This window comes from Cupressus sempervirens, chromosome 11 (assembly GCF_028749045.1).
Source record: "Cupressus sempervirens isolate cs-2001-9-10 chromosome 11, ASM2874904v1, whole genome shotgun sequence".
NCBI classification, from domain to species: Eukaryota; Viridiplantae; Streptophyta; class Pinopsida; order Cupressales; family Cupressaceae; genus Cupressus; species Cupressus sempervirens.
Window position 1 is genome coordinate 434,989,945 of NC_143128.1, and position 16,671 is coordinate 435,006,615.

Sequence of the window (16,671 nt, forward strand, 5' to 3'; positions counted from 1 at the left end):
TATCAATGAAAAAATGAATACTCAAAATTTTAAGTTCAAAATAATCTTTACTCTCCATCTTGTGTGTTCAACTTGGTAACATACTCTATTTTTGGGATTTTTCAAAATTTATTTTGTAAGAGATGTTTTCTCATCATCTATACATGTATATGTATACTATTATGATACTCCCCCATATATATACACATCACACTTTGCTATATACATATATCTCATGTCTCTTATATTACCTCTTCTCTTCTCATCTTCTCCCTCTTTATTGCATCTTCTCATTTTCTTCCCCTTTTTAACATTAATGCCAAAGGTTAATGCTACATGGTAATACCAAAATGTGACAAGAAGTTAGAATGTACTTTTAAAATCAGTGACATTTTCTTGTCTCAATTTTCGTGTAACACCTTGCTTTTATGAAATGCAATATGCACTTCTATTGATAGCTCCATCGTGTGATCAACTATGGAGAAGTTATTATCATTAATGAGAGTTTTGGCATGTGTAATATGTTTCTACAATGCATCCATATTCAAAATAATCATGCCTTGAATGTCTACAAGTGTGGCCTTGATCCTAGCTTCTTCCCTTAGTAATTCTACCTGCATATTAGTCAGAAATCTGATCTTTAAATAATGAGTAGAACTGTAGCTCGGGTCAACTGACAACTGGTGTGAACTTGCCTTTAAATCTTCATCTATCATGGAGATTCTATCTTAGATATCCTAAGTAAAGATAGATGTATCACATAACATACTAAATAATGAAGTAACATTATTTTTAGAGGTTTCCAATGAGTTGAGGATAGTAAACAAGTCTACTTCATATATTGCAATTTTCTGTGCAACTAGCTCTAGTAATTTATTTTTAAATTTCTTCTCTACTCTTTGCAACAACTTTTTTTGCCCATTCAAATCTTCATTAAATTTGTAAAAAACTTCTGCTAACTAAATGGAAATAGGTTGAGTAGTATCAACCTCAGTACTGAGTACATCTACAAGTATGTCCTCTGCATCTTCCAACACTTGGTTTTATCTATTTTTCTCCTCTCTAAGCCTCTATTGCTTATCTTTCTTTTGTAATAGCTCACCTAATGTGTGCATTTGATTAGGATTTAGAGTAGATATATCCCAATTTGGGATGACTATATCCTCATCAAGATCAATGTCTTCTTCTTTACATTTTCCTTTACTTGAAACTTTAGTACTTGGTTGAGGCTTGTTCTCAACTATCTTTGTACTAACTATTTGTACACTGTGAATTGTAACAATAGTGGAAATAGAAGGAATAGCAAAAAAAGTAGATATTGTACTAATAGTAGATATACCTAGTTGCTATGTAGCCAAATTTGATGAAGGAGGAAGCACTGACTACTCAGTAGATGAAGTGTTGATTACTTTAGTCAATGTAGTACTTAGCTGAACAAGTGCAAAGATTGGTTGGGTGCTTGGAATTACAGTGGTTTCCACAACCAACTCAATAGAAGCTTTCTCTAAGCTTGATGGCTTTAAATTTTTGTTTGAAGAATGAGGAAATGAGGCCATAACCACTGTTGCAATCTTTTCAGGGTCAATTTCCTCAATACTCTAAATCTCAAGGAGATTCTCCTTGGTAGCTTCATGTTCTTGCTCCCCATCATCTAGATTGACATCATCTATTTCTTCTTCATTGTCCCTTTCTTCCTTGTCATCGTCACCATCATCTTTATCACTAACATGAAAAACAAAATCACTCTTCTAATGAAGACTATAGATATTCTTCCATGTAGTAGTGACATTCTTCACCATGTGTTCTATGTCATTAACTAGTATCAAGCAAGTGTTGAATTTAAGAGTAATTTTTTCTTCATTCCTCTTGATGGATTCTTTCACTTCTTTATCATTAAGACTCGACATGAGTTGCCTCAAAGTCTATTCAAATATATCCTTGCAATCTTCTTAGCATGTTCCCATCTTGGTTTGATTCTTTCCATCAGTTCATTGGGAATTTGTTGCACAAGCTAATCAAGTGAATATTTCCATTTACCTAGCTTGGAAATAATCATGTCTTCAACTTGCTTCTTCTCTTTTGAATTTTTGGTTTCATATCTCAGTGATTTAAAGTTTTCCATGCCAGCTCCTACATCAATCTCTTTTAGTTTCTCTTGAAATGTAGGTGGAGGCCATTTGAAAATAACATCATCTTCTTCTTCTTCACCTAATTTCAACTTCTTTCTTGATCTGGATGCTCTTCTAGTAAATACTATAGTAGATGACTTGGTAGGTCTAGTTATGATAACCTTACCTTTATTCTTGATTGGATCTTCTTCTTCTGATTTAGTTTCTTCTGCATCATCTTCTTCCACATCATCTCCTTTACCTTCTATTAGTAGGAGAGTAGAACTTGTTTGCCTTAGTTTTGCTATCCTCATCTTTACTTTGCTAACTGCTTGAGGAATCTTTATTTCAAGTTCTATTATGGCTTTGGCTTCATCATAAGTATTGAAATATCCATCCTTGGGATCCACAAGTTCATTCAACAATGCTTCAATAATGTCTTTGGTGTCATCAATGTTAACCTCATAGCTTAGAGGCTAAACCCACACCACTCTAGGTTTGACTGCTTGAGCATATACCTTGTCATAGTCTACCATAAAACAAACATCATCCTTGTTATCTTCTACAAGTTTCTTAGGAATTCTAAATATGTTATTCATCTTTTCCTTGAATGAATCAAAATAATTATCCATGATATTGACATAGTTTTCACCCATTTTTGCTATATACTCATTGATCTAGTATAGTATTGGTACATCTTTTCTCCATATGACTGAACCTTTTGAGGTGAAAAAATTTTGCACAAAGAAGAATAAATAGGTTAAGAGTAAACCAAAATTACATAGGTTATTCTTCAAAGTTTTGATGCTCTCCATGTTTTTGTTGAATTAAATTAACATCAACTCGACAAGGTTGAAGGACATGTTTTTCTTCACCAGCTTGAGAGCTAGATTGACTGCCTCACATGATACACGTTGAGACAATTGGAGTTGTAGATTTTATGTGCTATCACATGGATTCCAAATTTAAGCTTCATGTTAGTTACATAGCTAATCTTCATACCTCTTCCATCCCATTTGGCAAGAGTTTTTCTTTCTAGTTCTACCTGACTTAGTGTTTTGGTAGTCTTTTCCTTGTTCAACATTGGGAGCCTTATGATTTGATGAATCATTTTCTTCATTATTTGAGAAGGCTACTCCAACCATAGCTGCCCATTATGTATATAGCTAAGGATGAGCATTACCCATTTCATCTAGAAATCTTGGGGCATATATGGAATGTGGGTTAAACACTTGGTCTCCAATTGTTGATGCTCGAGTTTCAATGCACCATTCACACATAACTTTTCTAGAGCCTCATCCATCTCTAGGGTTCTAATGTCTTCAATTGAGCAATAAAAATGTAAGTGAATATCATTAACTAGTAGTACCTTTGGTGGAATATGTGACTAAGCTCCGGTTGGATCAAGCATTTCCACAATTGTTAGACTTAACTTGAAGTTTGGTGCCTTCCAATCGACTCCTTGAACCAAAATCTTGGATCCTTTCTTGTTCTTGCTACTAGAGGATGCCATGCTCGGTAGGGTTTTTAAAAACACAGAAAACTTCAATAACAAATTGCACAGATTGCTTGGAAGCATAGAAATTGTTGTTCACAAATGGCTCATTGAAAATTCATGGTGACAAATGAATTCAATTTCTTCCTTTTTAACAAATTTCACTTTCCAATCTTCATAAATGATTGGTATGATTGCTTGCTTAGTGATAGACTATCTTCCACTTGGTTCAGTCTTAGTGCTCGGCAGAGTCAACCATAACTCGGTATCCACACAATGTTTGAGTTACTCTTGACCTTGCTTGATAGGGTCTTGCAACCCGACCTAGCTCAGTAAGGTCTTGATTTTTCTTTAGACACTCAGTGATCCCTTTGCATCTTGAGTGTTGATATGGATCTTTCTTTCTAGCTAACTGAAACTGATGTAAGATATTTTCTTTAGAGTCTTAGTTCCAGTTATCTCTATGAGAGATCAAGTAGAAATGCTTGAGTCACCAAATTCTTGAGTGACATGTGCTTCATGGCTCAGACTTGTATTTTCAAAAGATTTTGGAATCCATTGTTGTCTCATCTACTTTCTAATATTCTCAGCCTTGGCTTTCTTTTCATCGTCTATCCTTCCAGTGTTCATATAGTTCTTGGAAAGGTGTCCAAGTTCTATACAAATAAAACATCTTCTAGTGGTGTCTCTTGTCCTCATGTGATGTTTTACACAGTTTGCTCCAATGTGTCCAAATTCTCCACAATAGTGACATCTACACCATGTGTTGTAGTCCCAACCAAATATAGCTTTCACAATCTGTTCTGCTAGGTTGAATATCTTGGTTTTGCATTTAGAATATTTGTGCCCATGCTTCTTGCATTTGTGACATTCGCCTTCAAATTTAGGTTTCTCTTTGCATTCATTGGCTCTATGACCATGCTTATTGCAATTGTAACATTTTCTATTAAATTTAGCTTTACCATTACTCCAACATTTGTTTGATGTATGACCTAACTGACCACAATGATTGCATGTAGGCCTTTTATTCTTTTGAGCTCCTTTCTTGGATGATTCACCTTCTTCTATATATCCAATTCCTAATTTGCCTTTCTATCTATATTGATTTTTCTCATTCAACTGATTCATTTCTGCTTGATATTTCATCATCCTCTCATTGGTTTTCTTTTCATTGTTTAGATTATTTTTTAATATTTCATTCTTTGATCTTAGATTCATGATTTCTTCATTTACATTAGTAACCTGATTAATGAAGTCTTCCTGTTGAAGGGATATATGTTGAATTTCTTTGTTCTTTCCTTCTATCTCTTCTTTTGCCTTGTCTTTTTCTTCCATGACTTCACACAATCTTACTGACTAAATTTCTTGTTCTCTTTTCAGATTTCTAACTTCTTCTTGAAGGTTACCATTCTTTTCTAACAGTTCTCTGATTTCCTTATTATCTTCATCTAAATTACTTTCTAAATGGATATCTTCAATTCTTTCTTCAGTGTAGAGTTTGTCATTCATTTGTACTGCAAGATCTTTTCTTCTTTTCAAGAATTGAGAAAGTTGCTCCTTTGCTTTCTTAAGTTTCCCAATAGCCAATTTCAAATCCAACTTTTTGTTGTCAATAACCTTATCAAGGCTGAATACCTCCATTGCCTCTAATCTTTTCTCAAGCTCTTAAACTTCTTCTTTGAGAACCACAGAGCTCTGATACCAATTGTTAGAAATATAAGATAGGCTAGGTTACTGAGAGTGGAGGGGTAAATCAAGAACCAATAAAACTTATTCTTATTTCATCAATTAATCCTTCATATGTATTTTTATCTAATTGCATGCATGAGAAACTAAGAGCATTAAAACATTCATAACACTTTGACACACAATATGGTGACCTAGAAGCCTTCCAAATGGAAAGTAAAACTAGGGTGGGAATGATACCCACAAGCTTTAGTACTATGGTATAAAGTTTCTCGATTAAGGCTTATAATTATCACTTCTGATGATCTACCCTATTAGGAGCAATAAGGACTGCTAGGTCCACCTTGTAAAAGGATTTACAAAACATACAGTGAAGTATGCACTCAATAAAGAGATTTACAAAAGACTATTAAGTCTACCTTGTGGAAGGATTTAACTACTCCATCTATTAGGATGAACCAATGGATGATCTCTGATCTACAACTTTGATTTGTTGAATGAGATTCTTTTGTAGTGTAATGATCACTTTTCTATGATAGATAAATATTTGCTACTCCTTATACTACTTGTAGCTTTCTTACTTCACACTTCTATTCTTACACATATCTTTCTATATTCATACCATACTTCTTTGGATGTGATACAATACATTACATATATACCAATCCAAATCATATATCATCAAAGTCAGCTACAATACAAGTTTTACCAAAATACACAAAGTTAGCCCAACTGCTGGTAATTGGGTTTTGAAGACAAACTCAATGAGGTTTTGATACTTGAAAATGATTGCCAAGACTCGGCATCATCATGCACTTGGTAGATGTAGAAGCTCAATTCATACTAATCACTTCTAAGTAGTCTGAACTTGGTTAACACTAGTGACTTGGTGAATACCATAAAAATTGGTATATAAACTAAATCAATTGATTGACACTGCATGGCTTGGTCAACATTATTATTGTGAGCTTAGTATAAACTAAATATCTTGGTTGATACTGCATAGCTCACTCAACACTAGATTCACATCACTAAAGTTGCAAACTTGGTGAACACTAGAGAACTCAGTTTGCATTGAGAAAATTAGTAAACACTATGAAGCTCAGTTTACACTGATAATCACTAACTTTTTAGATACTGCTCAGTGCAAACTAAATATTATTTTTGGAACTCAGTAGCAATTATAGAACTCAATAGAGCCTGAATCACTTGGCTAACACTGTAAACTATAAGATAATCTTAGTAGCTACTAACCATTTGATTAAGTGTGTGTCACTAATAAAAAACTTGACTATAAGTCAACACTTCTATCACATCATTTATTGATTTCCACAGGCCCACTTTGGTGTCATGTCTAACTTCTTTGAGGTCTACAAATTGCAATTTGAAGTCTTCTATATTCAAATCTTCAAGTCGTCCTTCCTTGGTGGGCTTAGTAATCGCCATAGTTAAGTGTCCTATATTAGAGTCCTAGCCAAGAATTGATGAGGTCTTCTATTTCTTAACTTTACTCAATGTCGATCTAGAACTTATAGCTAGAGATAAAGTTTCTTTTTTGGGGACTCCCTCTTCTTTCCTCTTCCTCTTTTTGCCCAAGGTGTCTTCTAGCCATGATTTTGTGTCAATCACCTTAGATGCAATCTCAAGCATGTCTATGCTAAACATTTTCCTCTTGACTAGATTTAATGTCTTTGTGGCTAAAGACATAAGTGTCTTTGTGGTTCTTTCGAACCTGGAGGTAATGTCTTTGTGGGTAAAGACATAAGTGTCTTTGTGGTTCTGTGTCGATCACCTTAGATGCAATCTCAAGCGTGTCTTTGTGGTTCTTTCGAACTTGGGAAATAAGTTTTGAAGTTTTAGGACCCTTCTCTATTTCTATGGTCTTCTTTGTAGCTTCATCAAATTTAGTAGATTCACTCTCACTACTTCCACCGGCTCCAAGGTCAACCACTTGTATTTGGAGAATACTTGGTAGGAGTAATGTAGCATTTACAGATGGGATCAAACTACTGTGGGGTGAGAGAGCCACCGTAATTGCATCGTCCTTCAATTCTTCTGCATTTTTCTTCTCAACCTCCATTTCAATTTCAATCACCGATATTGAACCATCTTGACAAGTTTTATCAAGGGGGATATTCTTTTTAGGAGGTTGGTCACCTCCATTAGATGATTGAGTAGGCCCTTGAGTGATGGGCAAGATTGTGCCTAAGGTACCACTTTGAGAAGATGAGTTTGCCACTACATTTAAATATGCTTGGGTGGTCATGCCTTTGCTCTTACTTTTCCATGTCATGGTCCACTCAACCCATTTTCTTGTTGTCTTGTAGATTTTGGCCATCATCATATCTAGGTCTTCCACAACATCTTCATAAGGTTCTGAACTTATTGGAGTACTCCTTAGCTTGGTTAAGCAAGTATTGCTATACATGTTTTGACCGTCGTCTTCAACTCCTACATCAATGTAATCTTATAAATCTTCACTTGGTTGACTATCACTCTAGCAAAGAATCAATCACAACTCTTGAACTCATCTTTGCAATTGGTCCAATAGTCCTCAATGGTAGTGATGTGCTTTATCACACTCCCTATCTATAAGACAACTCTGGCATACCCATTCAAGTCAAACATGGGCCTCAGGACTTCATACATGTCCAAATTATATTTCTTCTCAAATTCCTAATCATTTTTTTGGATTCAGACCGGGCGTCGTGGCTAAAGGCTCAAACTCTCATGGGGAATTCATATCCTTTTTGCTTTAGGCTCTCACTTAGTATATTCACTTGTAGGGCTTGACATATGATTTTGATCAACACGATCATGTCACTTGGATACCTTGGTAGCTTTAAGGGAAATCTGTCAAACACTACAAGACACAAATAAGAAAATGATGGGAATTGAATGAAGTGATATCCAAATTGACTAATGGAATCCATGGCTTCTAGGCTAAATATCCTTTTCGAGCATCCTTTTAGCTCCTTGCAAATCCTCATGGTAAATGCATCATTCATCTTAACATAATCTGCATAACTATTCTATAATTATAGACATGGATAAAACTCATTAGATTTAACATCATCAGGGAAATTCTCTAATCTTGAGAGGCCTAACCATAATTGCATCGAGGCCAAAATGTAAATCAAGAAGGAAGACATGTAGAATGCATTATAGAACTTGGATGCTCAAAGAGCGTTGGACATAATTTCACTTACCTTTTGAGCCCAGTCAATGTATTGGGTATCTGAGAAAATTACTTGAACTAAAATGAAATAGTGCTCGATGAAATTCAAAGCTTCTACCTCACCTTTCAACCTATGTAGGAGGACCAAAATATCTATGAGATATCTGTGATTTCTAGCTTAAGGTTGGTCCAAAAAAAGGTTTTGGGAACTTTACTCTTATCACTCCATGGTTTATGGAACCATGTCCTGATAATTTCTTTCCTATAGATCATCTTTTTAGCAAAGAATTCTGAGATGACTCCACCAAAGTCTAAGTTGAAGAACTCCTCTCACTCTGGCACATGAAGGCAGTTCACCACTATTTTCCTATCAATTAAGATTAGCACTGTATTAGTAGGTAGCACAATTTTTCTTGTTTCTAGGTTGTAGTGATGAATACATTCATAAATCAACTCAGGGGCTTGGATTGCAACTAGGAAACTAGGGGCCTTGACTGAACTGCATTCTGGGAGCTTCTCAGTAATGGGATGAATTTTTTTAGATCTCAACCTTTTTTGGAAGTTTTCCATGTCAAAGAAGGAAAGAGAAGTATCCATGAAGTTCTGCAATTCAGACTTGATACCAGTTAACCCATCAAAACTCATGAACTTGGTTGTCATGAGTTCATGAGCAAGATTTTGAATCAAAAAAGTGAATGAGATAATGAATGCAATAGTCACATGTTTTTCAAAAGCTATGTGTATTTACAAAATGAAAAATCAAAGGAAAAAGTGGTAATTTATTCAACTACTTGTGCATCTTTATATGAGAGCTTCAATTCATCCATTGATCTTCAAAATTTGCACCACATAGATGAATTTAAGGAAATACATGTTGGATAGTAAATGTAAGAGTTCAACAGACATCTAGGGGTCTTTTCAATATTCTGTTGAACTCAATGGTAACTTTCTAGTTTTCCACTACTTAGTTTTCCATTTTCCTATAAGATTCATAAAGTTACCATTAGGGCACCCCGTTGAGGAAAATCTACTAAATGAGATTCTTGCTATATTTCTTCTTCCTTAATGATTATTCAATCCATTCCAATATCATTTTGACATAATTTTAATCTAGTATGGGGGTCAAACTTAACCGTTAACTTGATTTTCTTGAAAATTTAGAAAACTATCTTCATGGGTTGGAAACTCACCGAGGAGAAGACATTTTTCGTTTCTCACAACTGCTTCCTTCCAGATCAAATCTTTGACACAAAATTTCTAGAAGCTGGGAATGCTTGGTTAAGGTGTGAGGACCTATTTGAGAGTCGTTAAACATCTTTTTTTCACCTCATACAATTTTGTGGAAAACTGTCTTCATGGGTTGAAAACTCATCGAGGAGAAGACAACGTCATGTTTTTTGCTAGGGCTTGAATATTTGAGTAACATCAAATATGAATAATTCTTGGAGATATTAACTTAGATTCAAACATTAATTTATCATAGGACCCTTCACTTTTTTCATGTTTTTAATCCATATGCATCTTCAAGTGGTTATTACGAGAAATCACCTTCATGGGTCCAAAACCCACCGAGGAGAAGATGATTTTCAAGTTTCCAGCAATGCCTGTCTACTAATGAGTAGTGCCATGAGTGAACATGGAACATGATTGATCATAAAATGAGAAAATTAGATCTCTATTAGACTAGGTACTAACTTACTCGACCAATCACAAGGTAAAATAAACACCCACCTGACAAGAGGGAAAGAGAAGGTGAAATGGGAAATCCGATAGAGATCACCTAACCTTAGGGACTTATACCTAGACTCAAACAAAATTGAGGACTTGACTTATTTCTACTACTACAAAAAAATCACTTTTGTCAATTGGTTAGAAAATAAAAAGTGGGGCAATAGCTAGCTTTTTCTAGGGACTTGGGAAATTCATGTCCAAGCAAGGAATCCAAGATCTCTGGTTTCAAAAAAATGAAAAGGTGGCTACACGACAAATCTAAAGCAGGAAAAAGAGAGGGAAACTAAACTAGGAAAAACAAAAATGGGAACTAAATGTATGTATGATACAATATAGGGGTTACCTATTTTCAATTCAGAACTTGATAGAGCTTCAAGTCCTTACCATTGTAAGTTAGGGGAAGTACTTCACCATCTGTATATGCCAATTTAAATGAGTTGTTTTTGAAAGCCTGATAAATGGTGAATGGTCCTTTCCATAGAGTATTGAACTTTCCATGCATTCCCTTTGGTACCCTTTGTTTATCCCATAGGAGTACAATATCTCCTATCATAAAATTTTGCGGTCTGGTCTTCTTATTGAATATGTTTTTCACACTCATCTGATGTTGTGTAATGTGATCCACAATTTTCTTCTCTTTCTTCTTCAAGCTTGTTTAGATATAGGACCCTCTTCTCTAATCCATCTTTATAGATGTCATCTTCAATAACTATCCTTAATCTACTTGTAGTCAATTCCAAAGGCAAGGGAAGAGTAGCTTCCACTCTATAGACTAATTCAAAAGGAAATATTTTGATCACCCTCTTTGGGGTCACTCTATCTGCCCAAAATGCCTTGTGAATCTTCTTGTGCTAGGACTTTTGATTATCTGATACCAGCATTTTTGCAATATTCACCAAGTTCTTATTGTTGGAATTAGCTTGACCATTCCCTCACAGAAAATAGTTAGATGAGTGACTAACTGTTATGCCATATTCAAAACAAAACTTAGTGATTTCAGCTGAAGAGAAATATGTTGCATTATCCATTACCAATTTAATGAGTACACCAAACCTAACTAGTATATTCTCTTTTATGGATTCACAAACTACTTTGGAAGTGGTCCTCTTTGTTGCCTTCACTTCCACCCATTTTGTGAAGTAGTCGGTCATAGTGATGATGTAGGTGTGGCTGGTGCTAGATGTTGGATTAATGGGGCCAATGAGATCAAGACCCCATTGTTGGAAAGGACCTTCAATTACCACAACTTTGATTGGAAGTGCAGCCAGTTGGGGCCTACCCATGAACATTTTACATTTTTTTTATTTGATTGTCCTATAGATTGATTCATCTATAATTTGATAGCCATAATAGGAATCATCTTTGTTATCAGATCAAGCCTTATTGTTAATTTCTAATCATTATATCAGTCTAGGGTAAATCCTTTGGATTAAGGTTGACCTAATAGTCATTTGTAAATATTTTAACTGGGTGACATTCTAATGGGATGGTTTAAAGTCCTCTAACAAGGCTCACTCTTAACAAGGTGATTGAAATCCTTTAACCGGGTCACATTTAATAGTGTATATTATAACCTTTAATAGGGTTAGCCTTTCATAGGGCATCACTTCAAAAGAGTGATAATTAGTAGCATGTTACTGGTGGTTTTCCCAAAATTGGGTTTCCACATAAATCCTTGTGTCAAATGTGTTATTGAATCTATTATGTTTCATGTTTACATTTTTGCAAAGTTGTTTTGACCTAGGATTGTAACCTATAAGATTTAAGTATTGTATGATCCAATGGATGCATGCATAATAAGTTTTATGGATATGGGTCTGCTAAGCATTAAAAAGTGTTGACATGACTTCAGAGGCTAGAGATGCTAGTTTTGTAAGGTTTGATAGATATTTTGCAAGGAATCTTAGATCACTTTTAAGAGGAGACAACCCTAGGATTCCACAATCACTGTTAGAATTGTTCAGACCTAAGGACCATGAAAAATGTCTAATAGTTAGTCATAATTGGGGGGATATAATCCCCTATAATGTTTTGACAGTAATAAGAGTATATGGCTTCTTGGGAAAGCCTCTTGTTCTACCATTCCATGTGCCTATGAAAATAGGGATAGTAGAATTTTTATGGTAGATAGGCACTATTGATGAAAGAGATCTGCCAAAGAAGGGTACTTTCTTTCCAGTTGTTACTATAGTGCATGATTTTATTTTTGTGAGGAAAGGATGGAAACACTTCAATTTGTTCTTGGATAGATATAACATGGTAGAATCCCATGCCAATTTTATTGACCCTGAAGGATTCTATGATCTCTTAAGAGAGAGGACAAAAGCTGCCCGTGTGGTGCAATAGGTATATTTCCTTGAGGATGCTATCAAAAAAGTTTTTTCTTTACAAGAGCGGGAATTGAGAAAAGAAAAATGGATAGTATTTAGTAAGACTCTAGAATTCATCAATGCTTTTGACTCCAATTATGGTCCACTAAAAGATAAAAAATATTGGGGAGCCAAGATGCAAGCATTGATAAATAATTTTGTTGTGATAATACAAACCATGAAGAGAAGAAGGTTGCATATGTTAAGACCTACCTAGATAGGGCTACAGAGATATAGAGGAGGATTAACAGTAGAAATATAGTAGCTCCTAGTTAGTATACTTTGAAGGTGAAGATTGTAGTTACTAGGTTGAAGGTACATGCCTTACTATGGTGGGAGAATTTTCAAATTGATAGACAAATGAGAGGAAAGGAAAAGATCAAAACTTAGCAAAAGATAGTGAAAAACACAATGAACAATTTGCTTCCTACTAATTACCAAGTTAGCTTATTGAGAAAGGTGCAAAATTTAAGACAAAAAGACATGACTATGAAGGATTATATTGAGGAATTATAGATTGGACATTAAAATTGGACATTTTGATAATGATGTTGAGAAAATTGCAAGGTACATAAATGGATTGAGATCTAGAATTCAAGATGAGATAAGTTTTGTGAAATTGGAAAGTGTGGAAGAAGAATATCAATATGCCTTGAAAGCTGAGGAGATCTTGGCAAAGAAGCATGAACACAAACAAAGAGGTAGAGTTAGTAGATTCTAGAGAGGAAGAGGTAGATCTTATGGAGAAGGTGGCAGATTTGATAGTTCTACACAAGACAAGAGAAAATATGAATAGAAGAATGATGATAAAGGCAAGACTAAGTGGAAAGGTGGTGATTCTTACCAAGGAGGTACTGGCTCTTACTGAGGTAGAGGTAATTCTTATTCTAGAAGTGGTTTATGTGGTAATTGTTTTAGTTGTGATAAAGAAGGGCATAGATTTTTTAAAATGTAGATCTACTAAAAATGGGAAAGGAAATAGAAATTTTATGGTTCAAGGAGACACCAAGGGTTCACCAGGTGGACCTAAGGTTGGGGAAAATATGATGGTGAGGAGAACCTTATGTAATAAGGGAAGTGATGAGGAACCTATCCTAAGAAGAAGTCTTTTCGAGACCAAATGTAAGATTGCAAGGAAATATTGCAAGATGATCATTGATAGTGGAATTTCTACAATTTTGGCATCAAAAGAATTGGTTACAAAGTTGCAATTGTAGAGGTTGGAGCATCCTAAACCTTATCATGTTTCATGGATCAAAGATGAGCATAAGATATCAGTAAGTGAATAATGCATTGAGAAATTCAAGATTGGACATTATTTTGATGACGTTATGTGTGATATTATGCCTATGGATTGTTGTCATATCTTTTTGGGTAGACCTTAGCAATATGATAGATATGTTATACATGATGGAAAATTGAATCAATATACTCTTTGGGTGAATGGAAAAAAGAAAATATTGTGGCCTTTGATTGAAATTCCAAATGAGGTTAAATGTACTACTATGAAAATTTACATTGTTAACAAAAAGAAAATTGAAAAGGAAATGAAGAAGAATCAAATCTATTTTCTATAGTCCCTAGGAGATCGAGTTGTGCTAGTAGCAACCAAGTATCAGAAAATAATGTTAACTGAGTGCCAGTTAATAGTAATCAAGTGATAGTAGAAACTAGTAGTATTGACTAAGTGTCAGTGAAAATTACTAAATTGTTGAATGAGTATAAAGATATTGTTGTAGAGGATATACTTGATGGTTTGCCTCCAATGAGAAGTATAAGTCAGTGCATGGATCTAATTCTTTGAGCTAGGTTTTTAAATAAAGTACCATATAGATTGACACATACTGAGAATAAAGAACTTAATAGACAAGTGTATGAGTTACTAGAGAAAGGTTTGATTAGAAAAAGTTTGACTCCATGTGTTGAACCTATTGTATTAGCACCTAGAAAGAATGGAGAATGGAGAATGTGTATTACATCCATAGTTATCAACAAGATCATAGTGAAATATAAGTTTTGTATGCCGATGATGGATGACATTATGGATTATTTGAGTGGAGAAATGTATTTTACCAAGATTGATTTGAAGAGTGATTATCATTAGATCAGAATCAAGGAAGATGATGAATGGAAAACTATATTCAAGATAAAATATGGTTGTATGAATGGTTGGTATAATAAGACACTAGAATCAAGCAATTATGGCACTAGTTAGTTTTAAGACCCAAATCTTCACCTAAGTTAGTTCTTATTTAGGCCTAACTTGGTTTAACTCTCCCATTCTCTGGTCAAGAACAAATTCTAGTGACGAAATTGACTAGAGAATTTGAGCTTTGAGGTCATCGGACCTGTTTAAAGATGCTTACTATTAGGACAATTATGGCCACCCCTGGGCTACAACAATTGATTCACTAGTACTTACGACATATCACCCACTCCCATCTAGTTCAAGAAAGAAATTTCCCAAATTCTTAGGTGATGGAAGAATCACTATTGATGAACATATCAAAGCCTTTTTCACAGCAACTCATATTCCAAGAGTGGCACACGAAGACATATCCATAAGACTATTTGTAGAGACTCTGATAGAGAATGTAGTAGATTGGTTTTATCATCTAGCTAATGCCTCAATCATAAACTATGATACGATGAGGATGATATTTGAAACAAGATTCAAAATTTTAGAAGATGATCACATCCTTCTAACACAATTGATGTCTATAAAGAAGCAACCTGATGTAAGTATGAGGGATTTTGTTGTTAATTTTGATAAGATAATAGTAGAATCCCTAATGTAGGTAATTTGAAAACATTCTTCATAAGCTCAATGCCACCAGATATCAATTATGACCTAACAGTATCCCATCCCATGAACTTGGTGGATGCCCAAAAGAAGTTAGTTGAACTAGAGGATGACTTGATCTCCATGGAAAAATGGAAACAAGAGCTCCAAACCAAAGGGATTTCTAGTAATACTACTTCATCAGATGAGATGTTGCAAAAATTGTTAAACGAGCTAGTTGCTATGAAAAGGTAACTTCCTAGATTCAATAATTCTTATCAACAAAATTACCAAAATTAGCCAGGAAGGAACATCAATAGAAATTTTCCATAGCTTACTGGTCTTGTAGAGGTTAGCTATAGAAGCTACACCTAAGAAAGGAAACATGTGTGTTTTCCCCTTAACAACATATCAGGATAATGAAAGTTGTCCCAAAATAGCCCATATTATGCAATTATTATTTACTAATGAGTATAATGTCATGACCTCTAGTTTTGAGTTAGATTTGTACTCAAATGCTGACTCTAGAAATTTATTTTTAGAGTATGAGTCAGAATCAGATCGACAAGGTGAATGTTATACGATAGTTGATGGAACCTCATACACAATACTGACCAAGAGCTAAAAGCACAAAAATCAGTCTTCCAGTCATAGCCTGGGAAGTGACGATGCCTCTCCTTCAGGTACCAATCATATTGACCAAGGAGCCATAATCTCTCAATCAGGTAAGGACAAAAGTCCTTTTGATTTCATCCAATTTTGTAAAGACTCTAGGATTCGAATTTCTCCAATAGACTATTTGAAATCTCATTCTTTTGAGTTAAAAAGATTGGTAGATCATTGCAAAGAAGATAGTTTGACCTTGAATCACAATGTTACCACTAAAAAGGAAGATGAGCCATTAACTTCTAACCTTTTTCATCAAGAAGAGTCCATAGTCTTAGTGACTTTCCCTAGATAGAAACCCAATCCATTCTACATATCATTATATATTAATGGATGCAAGTTGAGCAATTGTATAATCGATTCGGGTGCCTCAAACAATGTGATGCTTTATCCTCTAGCTAAATCTCTAGGCCTCACTCTTACTAAGGTTCATGGCAGATGTTATTCTATGGAGTCCCCCTACTTGGGAAAATCAAGGATGCTCAAGTAGCATTGGCCTCCCACCCAAAAAAGAAATTGTTGCTAACTATTCTAGTCATAGATATTCCAGCTAGGTACATATTACTTCTAAGCAAAAGTTTCTATAGAGACCTAGGAGGAGAAATAAAATTGGATTGGTCTAAGCATTCATACCCATAGGAAGCAAGAAAGTAAAATTAGAACCTAAGGAGAAAGTA